Genomic DNA, 9,579 nt, shown 5'->3' on the forward strand with positions numbered 1-9,579 from the left:
AATGCTTCTCTTTCTGGAAAGCTCCATATATTTTCAAACATAGCTCTGTTTACCTTCTTTGACCTTTTGCGCTCCTTAATATGATACCCCAAGCCAATGCCACAATGCTTTATAACCCCCCACCAAATGCCCAATATGGAACAATGCTTCCTTTATCGTTAGGAGGGAGAAACATTGTAAACCTGATGCTTAATGTTTTCATTTTACTATAGTCATAGATAAATTTGATGATCATGTCTCCTTTACCTTTATCCAAGTTATCAGTAAACGTGTAGAAGAGGATTAGTTTGGGAGAGCTCTGACACACATCCCGAAATAAACCTTTCCTTATGTTGTCTTTGATGCATTAATGAACATCCTTGGGGTTTAACCATTGAGTCAATTAATTTACCATCCCACGTTGCTTCATGTTCTATGAGAATTTTATTTAAAAGGCTATCAAGCTGGGCATGGTGACACATGCCTGTAATCCCAGCGACTTGGGCGGCTGAGCCAGGAGGATCACAAGTTCAAAGCCAGTCTCAGCAACTTAGCAAAACCTTGTCTCTGAATAAAATATTTAAAAAAGCAACTTAGCAAAACCTTGTCTCTGAAAAATATAAAAAAAAATACAAAGAGCACCTCTAGGTTAAATCCCCAGTTAAATCAATGCATTTTAAATATATATATATATCTATAAAAATATATAATCTCTCTTATGTTTCCTTAACCTAAAAGCCTCACAGTTTTTTGGGGGTACTGAATGAGACATGATTGCTATGAACTGAAGGTTAATGTTCCCCCTAAATACATATGTTGAAGCCTCATCCCTCACTGTGGATGATATTTGTAGATGAAGTCTTGAGATGAGGTTTAGATGAGGTCTTGAGGTTGGATGGCCCACCTATAATAGATTGATGACCTTAGAAAAGAGGGAGAGACAATTAAGACGCACCCCCTACCCCACCCTCATGAACCAAGGCAAGGCATGGGGAGAACATAACCAGGAAGAGAGTCTTCACCAAGAACCCCTCCATGCTGGCCCCCAGATCTCCGATTTCCAGCTTCCAAAACTAAAAAAATAAGCATATGTTGTTCAAGCCACCCAGTGTACATTTCATTATAGTTTATAGATTTCAGGCTTACTCCAAGTGATCGACCACATCAGTTTCTAAAGAATCAGTTTCCTTCCTTTTACGGATTCAACATCAATTTCTGGCCATGTTCATTTGTTTGTAGTTTTCAGAACTTGATTTTTTTTTTCCGTTTTGCAAAACTCAAATGACATTTACCCATCTCTAGCCTTTCTTCGCCTCTCCCTACACAGTTCCTGATAAGAAGAACAACAATACCAAGCTTTCTCCTGTTGTCATCTAAGTGTTTCCTGCCCTTATCCTGTTTTGAGCCTGTACTGTCTCTGGGTGTTGGTTGTCATGAGTGGACAGACACTAGGGCAGAAGAATATTTACTTTGACTTGATCTAAAGTTACTTGCTTTAGCATAGGAAGGATGCCCTGGAATCTCCTGGGCCAGTCAGGGGTCCTCGGGCCAAACAGGCTTTGGCTGGTCTCTAGGAAATGAGAGATGAGGGTGTCCTCTCTGGGGCATTAACCACATCACACCAGAGCAGGCAGGCTGCTGCGTGACCTCCCGTAGCAGCCGACAAAAGAGGAGCACCGTGGATCACAGAGTAGTAATCTAGAACAAAGGCAAGTCTGAATCCGATACAGATGGGGTGGAGGAGTGGTTGGCTGGGTTTGAGATTCGAGAGAACAGGGGACTGGCAGTGTGATGAAGATCCTTTTAGCAGCAGTATTTTTTTGTTGTTGTTCATATTTTAACGAGCCGTTTCAAAAAATGGAGAATGTAGTACTTGCACATGATAAAATGTCAAAAAGAACAAAGGATACCATAAAATAATAAAATATATATCACTCTGCCTCCAGCACCGAGGTTTCTGCTGTTGAGCTGCTTTTTGCACCCTTCCAAAAATGTTCTGCATATACAAGCCTATGTAGATATGAGCACACTCTTCTGTATACTTAGAAATAGGCAAGTGTCTATCCCAAGACACTCTTCTGCACTTCTTGCTGCTGTTGTTCAGAGTGGTATACGTGGATTCGGCTCATCTTGTTTAACATCTGTACTGGGTTCTACTGTAGGGGTGGACCATAATTTTAACAGCTGGGCTTGGAAGGAATGAAAACAGAATTTATGCCAAACCCAGGGTGTTAATCTTAAGTTTGAAGTGGAGGAAGGGAACAAGAGGCATTAACACGTTCACATTTTGAGCTTCCTGTGTAACCTGACCCAGGTCAGATCAACATCCTTTGCCTCAGTTTATTTATCAATGAAAGGGAATCATGTTCCTTCTTGATTCTAGTGCGAAAAAAAAAATGAGAGTTAGGCTCCTTGAATATAGAACTTAGGGAAAACAGCGAATAGAAACAGTATGTATTTACCTTTTTACGTTTTCTTATATTGAAAATGTGGTGTGTAGGCAGAAGAGAACCCTAACTTTGGTTATAACAATAGTGATCTAGACTGATGTATTGGTGTCCCTGATGGGGCTCTGGTTTGGATATGGCTTGAGGACATCTTCCAAGTATTCCTGTGTTGGAGACTTAGTTCTCAGCATGCAGTGTAGAGGTGGGGAGATCTTTAAGAAGTGGAGCTGAGTGGGAGACTCTAAGGTCATTGGCAGCACTGCCCTGGGAAGGGATTATGGTTGTTTTCTTGAGACCCCTGAGTTAATTTTTGCAAAAGGGTTGTTAAAAGGGAATCAGCCTGACCACTCCCTAGTCTCTTTGGCTTCCTGTCTTTTGTATACTCTTATTGGGATTGTATGCCACACATCACCAGGTCCTCACCAGGGCTGAGCTAAGGTAGACACCATGCACTGTAATCTCTAGAACTGTGACCTAAATAAACCTCTTTTCTTTATAAAGTTAATAATTTTTTCCTGTGAAAACTTTCCTGACCGGTTGTGAAGGCTTGTTGGGGATTGACCCACTATACCTGGTTTGTCTTTGGCCCTCACCAGTGGTATGCTGGCAAGTGGTAAATAACTGGGTCTCCACAAAAATAAGAGTACCTGATTGCCATGATGTAAACACTTCCATAGTGGCTGGTTTCTGACTGCCAGCAGGGTTCCACTGAAAGAGGAGCTAAGGAGAGATGCGCATGTTTGGCTCTCCCAAACCCTCATTTGCCACTGCACACCATAGTGGCCTTGGGATTTTGGTGGCCACTGCTCCCTCTGAACTTCCCAAGGGCACCTCATACTTGCAAAGCCTACAGCCAGCCCCTGTGTTTTGGGAGGAAGCACTTTAAAAACAGAGGTGCAGGAATGGGGTCTGGCCAGGAAAATAGAGCCAGAAGGAGAATGGGGACAGGACAGAGGCCTGTGGAGACATTTAAGAGGGAAGAGGTCACCTTAGGCCTGAGCATTGTGCCCACGACCTCCCTGAAGAAAGTCTTGGCTCTCTTTCTATTCTGACTCAGGACAAGAACTTCCCCCCTTCTTCCTCTTCCTCTTTACTTCCCCTGCCTCCCAACCCTTGTGTTGGCCTTGGTCCTACTAACTCTCAGTCTCTGTTGAGGACGGAGGAGAGAAGGCTCTGCAAGAAGGTCCTCATGGAAATTGGGGGAAGAAAATCTGGACTATCAGCTTCCAGTCTTGCTTGGTCTCTGTTTGCGGTACTTTCTATCAACAATAGTGTCCTTGGACCTCTCTCCTGCCCTGCAGTATGGTGAGGGTCAGGACCACGTGCAGGAAAAAGTTTTTAGCCCCAAGGGGACTGGTGCTCTGCAGATACAAGGTCTCACACGAGGGTTCAAGCAACCTGGCCCCCAGAAAGCTCTCTATCAGGGGCAGGAGCCAGACAGCTTGCTGAAATGCACACGGCACACAGAATGCTTTCCACACCATTCTTGGATATCTCTGATCACTGACACCCTGGACTTGAAGATAGACCACTTCACAGGAGTGCTGGACTCCAGCAGTCTATAGGCCGATGCCTTCCAGCCCTGGGGGCTGGGTTCTCTCATTTTCACTGAGCATACTGAAATGTGCTAAGAGGCTTAACCTTGGAGCCCCGAAGGGAGGTCCTGACAGTCCAACTGCTGGCGTCCAGTCCTGCCTCATATGGGAATATGACATGTCAGACATGCCCCCTTTTGTCCTTCTTATTCTGTAGCCAAAATGGGCTCAAATAATAAGATAAAGAGGCGAATAAAGCCAGGGGAATGATTTCTCTCTGCAAGCCATTGTATTCACCAAGTTCTGCTGCATAAAAAATTCATCCTAAAACAATATATGGTTTGTATTTCACAATGTCTTGGGCCTCATTTGAAAGATTTTGAAGCCTGGAAACATCTGAAGACTTGACTGGGGCTGGAGGATTTGTTTCCAAGGTGGCTCGCTCTTGGGCCCGACAAGTTGGTGCTGGTTATTGTTGGTGGCCTCACTTTCTTACCCCACAGCCACCCCTAAGTGATGCAAAAGACAGAGCTGGGCACTGAAATGTCTTTCAATCTAGTTTTGGACACACTGTCCCTTCTGCAGTAATTTCTTGGTCATTTACGTCAGCTCTGATTCAGTGTGGGAGGGGTCTGCATGAAGGCATGAATATAGCAATGGGTGAGGCTCACTGGGGCCATTTTGGAGGCTGTCTACCATAGTCCCTTAGATAGATAGAGTCAGAACACCCAGTCACCCATGTTCCGTCTGCTACCAGACAAGAGCGTCCAATCCACCAATATAAATCCATCTTCACTACCAGGAAACAACTGGGGGCCTTTGTGCTATTTGTATCCCAGGGAGGCCAAGTGTCTCACTTAAACCACTTGGCAAATGAACTGGCCATGCCAAGATGGAGGTTTTCTGAAAGAGCCTGAAGCTTCAGGCAGTCCTTGGAATTCAGGCCTACTGAGGGACTTTGTGCCTTCTAGGATTAAACCTACAAGATGGGTCACGCTAACGTATTTATATTTATGGTTTTTGTTGTAGCAAGACATGGATCTGGCCAGATCTGGGACACTGTTAATTCTAGCCACTGGAATTAGGTCAGACCCTTTCCTCTCCCAACTCCCTTCACCCCACTGCTTCCTCTAACTTTTGGCTTCTGCCATTGAAAAGATCAATTTGCTTCTTAGCTGAAAAAGAAGGAATGATTGTGTAGAGGTGGTAGTGGAGGAAGGGCTGTGGGGAGAGAGGGAATAAGATTTGGGCCATGGGAGGCAGGAGCTGTTTGAGGCCTGGAGGACAAAGACCTGTGCACACTCTCTTTCTCTCCCTCTCTGGTTGGGAATGGGGGACCCTCCTTATCTTGGTATCCACCCCCAGTGTGGCCTAGAAAGCCACAGCAGAGCTGCAGAGCTGACCACATACAGCACTACAGCCACATGGTGTCCTTAGAAGGACACAGCATTGCTGGCAATATCCAGATGTCCTCCCATTAAATGGCTCGTGGGCAGTGGACACAGTGAGGAGGCCTATGGAGACGAACATGATGGACTCCTAAGCACTATTACGACTGGGAGTCTCTGACAGGTAAGGGGGACATCATGGGGGGGGGGCAAAGCCTTAGAAGAGCAATGCCGCAGTCTGGCTGGGCACACAATCACGAGCCACCACACCTTGTAGATTCAAACAGCGACTCTTTATTCCCGAACTCACCCCGGCACTCTACAAACACGTTCTGGGGGAAATCACGTTCTGCCAAAATCACGTTCTGGGCAAAATCCCAAATACTCTCTGAATCCCAGAGAACTCAACGGGAACTCAAGGAGCAGGCGCGCCTGAGGCAGCAGGATACGCCCTATTCCCAGCAGGGTACACCTTAAACCTGGAACCGCCCTAAACCCGGATTGTCCTAAACCGGGAACGCCCTAAAACCTATCCGCCCTAAACCCGGATCCGCCCTGGTCCTTGAGCAAGGTCACCTTACATGCAATGTCACTGCAAATGAACTGGGTCATGCCATGCGTCATTCTTACTTAGCAATGGCCCTCAGCAGAGCAGAAAATACTGGGGATGAGATTCAGATGTTAATATCTGATCCTTGTTTACATCCAATGGCTGGTTAAACCTGGAGCAGTTCCACCACAGAGTTCAATCCACAGCTACCGACTGGGGTGGCCAGGGGATGTTCCTCTCCCTGCCTGTTTCCAAGGGTTACTTCTGGGTTCCTATCCTGTGGCCTGAAGTCTTGAAGACAGAACTCCTGGATTGGAGACTTAGCCTCTTGGTAACCAAGGAAAGAATAAGTTTGTCTGAATGAATTGACAATCTCTAGAGCTGCCAAGGATGGATCCCTAGAAATGGCAGCTTCCAAGGAGGATGCTAATTGAAAGGTACTGGCTGTAGGGAAGCCATCTGGTGACTCGTGCAGGACATAGGGGTCAGTGGACAGTCGGGATCCTTCTTTCTGTCCACAACCCTGGCCTAGCGGGGGCAGGGAAGCACCACTGTGCCAAGGCTCCTCTTCCCTCCCATTCCCGGCTGAGATTTGGGATAATGTTGATATTTCTGCTCTCCTGCAGGTGGCGCCACAATGTAGGTTTTCAAGCCGCAGCCGGCCTGAGGTTTCATCCGGAGCCCTGCAGGCCCAGTCATGGGGCAGCTCTTGGGGAAAACATTCCTCTCTAGCACCACCAGGCTCTGGCGATTTGTTTAACGGGCAAATCTGGGTTTAAAACAGCGTTGCTGTTTCTACGCTAATAAAATGGGGCTAGTTAAGTGAGGGAAAACGAGCATTTCTTCTCCCTCCCATTAAATCTGGCCCTTTTTATTCAGCTGTGAGAGATGAGCCAGTACTTTTCTCCCCAAACATGGCAATAAACCACAACCAAAATCTCACACAAAAAAACAGGCTTTTTAGAAAATAGGAGTCTGTGGAGCAAAATGCCATTTACTTCTCCCTCTTGTGGCCATGGGGCCAGGCAATGACAGGCTAGAGGTAGAGCAGGTGACTCACAGAACAGTGCCCTCAGGGAGCAGCTAGACTGCCCTGGAGGGTCTCCCTTCCCCCTCACCAGCTGCCATGGGTGGCAGAGGTGTGGGAGCTGGAGGGCTTGTACCAATAGGCCCAAACGGTCGTGTGGCTCTTCTTTTCCTAGTGTTTTTATTCAGAGATGGGTCAAAATAGCAGAGGGCCTGCCCTCATTGTGATGTGCCCTTTGAAATTAAAAAAAAAAAAAAAAAAGCCATGTTCATCTGAAAAGAGATACTAAATCCTCACATGGGCAGTGTCCTTACCTTAGGGTCTCAAAAAACACCAATAGATAGTGCTTTCCTTGACTGTCACTGCTAGGGGTAAACGTGGCAGGTGAGGGATGGAGTCTCACTGGAAGCACATGGCCTGCTCCAAATGAGAGCGCTGGGCAGTTGCAGAGCCAGGAACAGGACACAGGGGTTTTACCTGCAGCACAGAGACCTTCAGCCCCCTCATCCCATTCTCCAGACTTGAGGGGGCAAGTCCAATAGTCCACTAGCAAGCCGCACGAGGGAGTTAGTTTGACCCTTCCTGCTCTTCCATTACACTGTCACTGCCCCTTCCCGTGCCTTTCACCGGTGTCATTCAATGGAAGATCAGGAAAGGCAGTGTGAGGTAGGGTCCTGTTAAGAACAGGAGAACTGGGTATGCTGGGGGGGGGGCGGGGGGGAGGGGGGGTGTCCCTCACCTGCCCATTGTCACCCCGCTTTCTGCACACTTCTTCCTCATCATTCAGCTCTGATATGACTCTTCAGACACCTCATGACATTCATTTCTCTCAATGAAAATAAATGACACCACATGCTAGACGGCAGATAAAGAATAATAAACACATTTTATTTGCCACCTCTGAAAAAAAGTCCTTGACTTCCGGTCCATCCATCAGGAAGTGGGTCTGGAACTTGCAGCTATATTCTTACACACACACACACACACACACACAGAGTTACAACAGGCAGAAAAAACAATCAGATGGTATTAAAACTACACACTGGAATGACTGAGAAGGGAGCAAGGGCTGTTTTCTTACTTCCCTCTCCTTTCAGTGTTTTTATAGCATATCCTGAAAGCTCCGTGGCAAACAGGCATTTGAAAAGACCCCATTGCACACACATTTATTGATATATATATTCCTTAAGCAACCCAATAGGGTTTTTTGTAGGACTATCTTGATGTCATCCCCGGGCATGGCTATAATAGTGCCATGCAGCAATTTTAGAGGAGACCCCTGGACATGGGGCCAGGACCCACAGAGGCCTGGTTTACAAGCCCTGAGAGTGGGACCCCCTTTGGTTCTCCATCCAAGGTACCTTGCTGGACTCATGCTGGTCTCCGTCCTGCATAGACAAGACATTTGGCCGCAGGCTTCGTCAGCCCCAGAAGGATGTCAAAGAAGCAGCAGCATTGAGTTATTTTGTAATATGTTTCTCTGTACTTCTGAAACTAACTTGATATTGTGTGCTTTATCTAGAGTCTGGGATCCAGGGTTTCTGAGAAGAGAGGAGCCAGATCAATGTATTAACGTAAGCTAATAAGATGACTCCTCGATGCCTTCTGGGTCACGCAATACTCAGAGGAGAACTGGAGACTAACAGGGCTCCACGCTGTCTCCTGGAATACCCTTTTACCAAAGAATCAAACATTGGATTCCTCCTGTTCGGGTTTGATTCATCACCTTCTCTGTTAGAGCAGTTTCAGCAAAGTCCTGTGTGGGTAAGCCCAGCCTGACCCACATGTGCTGCCCACCTCGGGACTTGTATAACCTGTCATCTCACAGCTCATTTCAAAGTCTCCCCAGTTTACAACTTTGATTTCTGTGAAAATATAACCTCTATGGGAAGGTGTGGGATTTTATGCTGTTGCCAGTCATTCCCACCTAATAAGAAGGTTTTGAGATGTTTGGATGGGAGGGAGAATAGTGGGTAGGAAGTTCTGGGTGTGAGGAAAGGTTAGGTGGGAGAAGGGACATGTGGGGAGGAGAGGAAACCATGGACATCTTTGATGGGTGCCCATCCGGGGAAGACTATGCCACTTCTCTGGAACTATGGTAGGAGCAGGGATGAGGGATGCACTTCCAGAGTTGAGTAAACAAGGTGGGCACCCCTGAGATTTCTTTTGGTAGATGGGGCTCATGGGGAGGGGGTCTATGCAAGGGTTTCACTTCCTGTCCTCCTCTATTTCCTCCCTGTCAGAAAGCTTTTTAAACCAGAGCACCTCTGATTTCTTTCTTGGGGCTTTCTGAAACTACCCTGATACCATCATTGTTTAGGATGTAGTCTAGGATCAGAGAACAGCCAGTCCAGCCTCTTCATGTAGACATCACTGGACAAGTCAGGTAACCAGCGAGCTCCGGGGCACCTGGCCATTCATGCTCTCTCTCCCAGGTCTTCAGTTCTTGATCCAGGTTGTCTTCGGGTGCCACATAGGGGTGCCTTCGTGGGGGGGGGGCTGGGGGGTTCTGGGTATTATAGTGTGTGTGTACTTGTTGTTGGGGAGTGGCTTCTGTCATCTCTGACCCTCGGTCCCTCGGATGAGATGGTCCGCGCCCACATCACCACCTTACTCGTAGAGTGGTCGGCGTCTCTCAAGGCACACAGGGGAT

This window comes from Marmota marmota, unplaced genomic scaffold (assembly GCF_001458135.2).
Source record: "Marmota marmota marmota unplaced genomic scaffold, marMar, whole genome shotgun sequence".
Lineage (NCBI taxonomy): Eukaryota > Metazoa > Chordata > Mammalia > Rodentia > Sciuridae > Marmota > Marmota marmota.